We start from the raw sequence: 6576 nt of genomic DNA on the forward strand, positions 1-6576 counted from the left end.
ATTTGGTATGTGGATTATATATATAAGTGGCATATTAGGATTAATGCATATTTGAGGATATTGCAAAGAAACCTATTTCTTATGGATGAAATGGATTATGAGATTATAGGATATTCATTGTACCGGAATCTTTAATTATCATCCTTAGATCTAAATAATAGATCTTATTTGTGTCATTTGGAGACTACATGATGTGTATGAAATTTTAATTTAAAGATTTCGTATCTAAATTGATCAAAATTTTTTTTGATATTGTTGTTGAGGTTGTTAATAAAAAATTGATATCTTTAAATTAAGATAAAAGATCTGATTTATATTTATTTGAGATTATGGGACCCATGTGAATTTATAATTTAGAAATTTTGAATTTAGAAATTGATATGGAGTTCTTTTACTTTTGTTAATGAGGTCTCTGATTGAATCTATTAAATAGAGAATTGATTTCTTTTGAGGCTTGTATGATTATCATGAAAGGATACTTGATAGATATTAAGGATCTTGATGATAGAAATTTTAAAAAAAATAATGATTTGAAATTCTTATATATTCTGATTATGTCCTAATTTGATGGAGCATCGAAAGATTTTCTCATTGATTTGACTTATAAGGATTTTGATTTAGAATTATCGAATTGAATTGATATGAGAATTAAGATTTGATTCATATTGATTATAGTAAACCTATATGATGGTTTTAAATGTGATATTGAACTCAAGGGTTAATCAAGATTATTGGACATCAATAAAAGTATGAATGAGAATCGAAAGTTAATCTTTGATTTCAATTGAAATTTTAAATTTTAAATCTTTTCTATTGATAAAATAAAGAAATAATTTGATCAAAAATTTTTTTTTTTGATGAATCTAAGAAATTTTGATAGTTAGAACAAAGTGCACATCGGAAGCATGGTGATCTGGATTACTTTGAGTAAGTCAGGAATGATGACTCTTTGAGTTAAATAATTATGATAGATAATATGATTTGATACAAAAAATTTATTGATATTAGAAAGAATAATATTTAAAAATAATTGGATATCCTTAATGTGATTTTTAAAAGTAGTTCTACCTACTATGCTACAAAAAATATTTAGCATCCTAATTCTAGGATGAGTGGATCTTTGATTTTTAATTTTAGATTTAGAATATTTAGAGATAAATTTTTTCTATTCTAGAATTAAATTTTATAATTATCTATTTATTAGAAAAAATTTGAGATTATTTATAGAATAATGATTTTGATCTTAGATTATTATACTTAATTATTTATCTTCAAGATATAATAAAATTTAAAGTTTGAAATTCTTTTGATCATTATTATTTTTCTGACTGAATAGAAAAGATTGAGGTTATCTATTGATATTGATGATTATTCTACAAAAAATGGATTGGAGTAAATTATACTTTAATTTGATAATAAATCGATTAATTAAGAGTAATTAATATTTAGATAAAAAAAATTGATATACTTACTTAGAATAGAGACATTGATTTTGATTATAAAAAAAAAATAATTTTGATTTAGATCAATTTTTGAGTTATTGATTTTTCTTATGAAATGACTTAATGATAAAATTTGCTTCAAGAATTAGAATATTTAAGAGTTTGAGGGTTTGAGTAAGAAAATTTCGATGACTAGAAATAGTGGTTTTGATTCTAATCAACATTGGTGATATTGAGCTTTATGAAATGACTTAATGATGAAGCTACATCGAGAATTAAAATATCAAAAGTTTGAGAATGAGATTGAAAGGATAAATCTTTAACCTTTGAAAGCACGAATAAGAGAAAATATTTTTAAATTTTGATTGATTGGGATGTCATTATATGATTCACATAAGTATATTTTCCTATCTTATGACGAGTTGAAATTAAGAGTGGTTAATATTTTAAAAAAATAAATAAATAAATGATGATGATAAATAAAATTTTTATTCAGAAATTAAGATATTGATTTTCTTCTATTCACAAGAGATATGTTTGATTTTTGATCTAGTCATGAGGTATTGAACATTATTTTATAGAGAATGAGAGTATAATTTTGAAATCTTAAAATATTAAAAATCTTTGAGATGTTGGCCTTGATAAATAAGAAAATGAATGGTTCCATTTCAGATCGATATTTGATATACCGACTTTTTTCTTATAAAATGATTTAAGAATGATTTTACATCAAGAATTAGAATATTGAAATATTTGTGAATGAGATTCAATGTAAGAAATTATGAAGACTCAAGTAAGAAAAATTTCAAGGATGAAATTTTTTTTAGAGGAAAAGAATGTCATGGCCCGGCCCAAGTAACAAATCCAGCCCACAAAGCCTGAAAAAAAAAAAACAAGGGAAGAAGACTCCCGATCGGAGTCTTCTCCTTTCCTGGTTTTGATGGAAAATCGGAGTCCTAGGACCATTAAAAGACCCTAGGATGAGCCCTATAAGAACCCCCCTCCTCTCCTCTGTGAGAGGACATAGCAATCACCGATGATCGTCGGTGTTTCCTTTATGATTTTTTCGATTGAAGCCGCAGCCCCTCGATTTGTGCTCGCCGTGATTTCTCGTCGGTGGGGTCATTGGAGGATGAGGTAAGCTTTTCTTCTTCTTCCTCTCTCCTCTCTCTTTCTTTCCATACCCGTGTGCACGATCACCAGCAATCGAAGTCGTCAGATTTTGTTGCAGAAGAAACCTCTATTTTTGCCCTTTTTTTTTCAATTTTCCGACATCAGTGGTCACCGCCGACCACCGATTTGGTCCCTCCAGGCTATGGGATCGTCATCCCCTTGTCGCCGGCCACTGCCATACCGACTGCGGCCCTTGGTCGGTCGAGCAAAGGAGGGGACCACATGGTCCCCTATTTTTAGCCCAAGGCAACCGTGGGAAGAAGAAAAGAAAAAGAAGAAGGAAAAAGAAAAAGAAAAAGAAGAAGGAAGGAAAAGAAAAACAAAAGAAAAAAAAAAGAAAAAGACAAGAAAAAGAAAAAAAAGAAGAAGAAAAATAGAAAATAAAATATTGACTCTCTCTCTCTCTCTCTTTCTCTTCTTCTCTCTAGAATAGAACTTTCTCTCTTTACTTTCTCTCTCTAAAATTCTCTTTCTAGATTATTTCTCTCTCCTAAGATTTTTTAGAATTTTGAGAAGAATGATGATGAATTTAAATGATCCTAGTGATGGATTTTTGATCTGTGATCGTCGGACGGTACACCGGCACCCTCTTTGATCAGATTAGGTATTTTTAAGATTCTATTTTTTATGATTTTATTGAATTATCCACATGATAATCTTAGTATGATTTGATCTAATCGATCGGATTTGTTGTATCATATCGTCTGAAGAGTCTAAGATGAATTTTTTTTTTAGAATTTTCTCTCTCTAAAAATTATTTCTCTCTCTTGATCGATTTATCAATGAAGAATTTCTATTAATATTTCTAATTTGATGAAAAATCTTGATCCATGATTGTTGGACAGTGTATTGGCACTCACCTTGATCAGACCTGATATTTTTCAATTTGATCATCCATGATTTTGACTTAATCATGACTTGATTTAATCATATTGATTTCACCAATCGAGATATTGGATCAATCGTAATGTTAGATTGTGTCACCTGATCAATTCAAATTGTACCTCATAAATTCTCTCTCTTCTAATTTTCTCTCTCTATTTGATTTTTATGAAACTAATGAAGAAACCTTGGTCCTATCACTTCGAATCTGATTTGATCTGATAGTCAAACTTTAAATCGTTTATGTCCTAATTAGATTTCAATTAGATGAAATTAGATGATGGGACTCAATTTAAACTGTTGAAATATGGTATTCGTATTCTTTCTAATTATTGAATTTGATCTCGTATAGGCATCGTTGACACTTGATAATCAGATATTGTGATATGATTTATGAACTGAAGAATTTTGGAAAAAAATTTATAGAATTATATGGATTTATTGGAATATGTTCAAGGTAAGTAATGTTTCACTTTTTCTAGATTTATCGATAAATTATAATATATTTTTCTGACATAAATTATGAAACGATGCATGAATTGGATGAATGATATTTTATTATAAAAATATCTTATTCGAAATGTTATGATGAAGCATGATTGAACATATTGATTTCATGATGCATTATATTGATTGATTTCGATACTACATGATTATATATTTTATTATTAAAATTAGAATATGAAACATACTTTATGAAGAATTGTGATATAAGAATAATATGAATTGACAATCTGACTATGTAAAGGACCCCGCCAATGGGGGCATATACGTTGGCAATTGATTTATCCTGAGGATTTATATCGCCAGAGAGACCAGCGACAAACCGCTAGAGAGACCAGTGATTCTGAAGGACTTTGCTGCCAGATGATTCGCAGCTCACCGCAAGAAGATACGCGGTGTTATAACCCTGTCATAGAAAAAATATGGTCATAGCTCATGGTTGACGAAAAGAATTTAAGAATGAAAGAAATTGAAATCTCGAAAGAAACTCGAATTTTAAAAAAAAAAATAAATTTAGCATGAATTATGTTGCATAATCGAAATTGATTTTGAATTGATGAATTCTATATGCTTATTTTTTATAAATAATTATTTACTTAAATGCCTGATGAAATCTGTTGAAAGTGATCATTGCTTACTGGGTTGTTTAGCTCATTACCTCCTATTTTACTATTTTTACAGATGTTGAGGAATTAAGATGATACAAGATATGAATGGAAGAGTGATCAGAAGCAAAATCTCTATACTTTTTTTTTTGTTGAAAATCTTATTGAATTTGATATAAAGCCTATGAATCATTGTTGAATTTATTGAGATATTAAAGAAGAAATTTAGATCGTTATGTTTTGAATTTAAATTATTGACTAATTATTCCACTGTTGTTTTAGGATGGCATGATAAGAAGCCTTGCATGCTTATAGAAAGAGTTTTCTATAAGTATGCGGCAGTTACCATGATCTTCGATTCACAATTTCGGATCGGAAGCGTGACATCTTGTCTTCGGTAAGATATTCGACGATGGCTTGTCCCTCGATGGAAATAATTAAAAGCTTTTCATCAGATTCCTACCGATGTTGATCAGAATTTGGCGGGAGTGAGATAATTAGAGGGAAGAGGGGGTTTTATAGACCCTTTACCAGAGTCCTATCATCCTTGAAAATCCATCTTCTAAAAGGATCAGGGAGAAGAAGCGGACTCCCATTGGAGTTCTCTTCTTCGTTCCTTGTTTCTTTTTTTCCTTTTTGGTGTTGGTCTCAGATTCGTGCATGGTTTGGGCCTATGAAATCTTTTGGGCTGTCCAATACCTTGGGCCGGGTTATTACATATATGATGGAGATTGATAGCATAAAATCAAAGAACAGGAAACAAGAGTACGAAAATAATTTGCGAAGCCACCAGGCTCCTTGCAGAGCCACCTGTTTACTCACCCAGAATTTAATTGGTACTCATGAAACTTAATCCCACATAAAACTGCTCCTCTCTTCCTTTATCACCTAGCCAGTCAACTTGCCCAACAGTTCTCCATACAGAGTCAATGCCGGTAATTCTACTTAAAAGAACATTACAATCCTCTAAGAAAAGATTTGTCTACATGCGTAACTTCAGAAACTAACAAGGCCAGACCGAATCCACCAGAAGCTGATAGCAACGCATCCTCGTCTGCAAAAGCTCGGAGATAACTAGTTTTCTGGGGGAACGTTTGAATTGCTTTACTGTCTTTGTTAATTTTATAGGATTTGCACACTAAATTATTATGATACACGACATGTTTTCACCTGGTAAATGAAGTATAACTAATCAACACAAATTTTCAAAACCAAATAAAGAAAATTCTAGATATTCCATGACAATTCCAAGAAATTTGTCTGTCTGTACGCTCCAAATCTGAAGACTGGTTTTGATCATATATCTTCCTGGACTGGCAATTTTAGAGATTTTTCCATCAATCTTACATGTTCCCCAAGTATGATGGGGAATTCAGCACGATTTTGTAACCACTCGTAAGGCTACCAGGGCTGCCTTCTGCACCTGGATGTATCTCAGTTTCCATGGCCAAGATTCCAGACCACCATTTGAAATCCTTGACACTGAATCATCTAAAACTCTTTATAAATGTCATGGAACCTACTCAATCGGACTTTTCACCTTCATCAATTCCTATTTTCCTATTATTCTATATTCACAAATATAAGACATTAGATTTGGATATAGAACAGGTACAATTAACTCGTGTCTCTGCTCTCCAGCAATGCTGATAGGAGTAAATAAGTCACCACAAACTTTGGGCTGAATGTTTACAAAGAAAGTCCATGAAATTAAATTAAAAGCAGGCAAACACATGCAACCCAAAATCAAGGACTAGCTGCTGACAACCTGCTCCAAAAATGTTGAAAGAAATTATATAGTTGCAGGAAAATTTGAGGACTTTAATCACACTGAATCACTTGGTTGCATAAGATTTCCAAACAGCATCCTTTCGTTGACAGATTCCTGTACACTGCAGACAAATAAGAAATTATACCTCAGTCATTATAAAGAAGAATCACTGTCAACATCAAAAACTTGCAGAAGCAAT

This window comes from Elaeis guineensis, chromosome 14 (assembly GCF_000442705.2).
Source record: "Elaeis guineensis isolate ETL-2024a chromosome 14, EG11, whole genome shotgun sequence".
Taxonomy (NCBI): Eukaryota; Viridiplantae; Streptophyta; class Magnoliopsida; order Arecales; family Arecaceae; genus Elaeis; species Elaeis guineensis.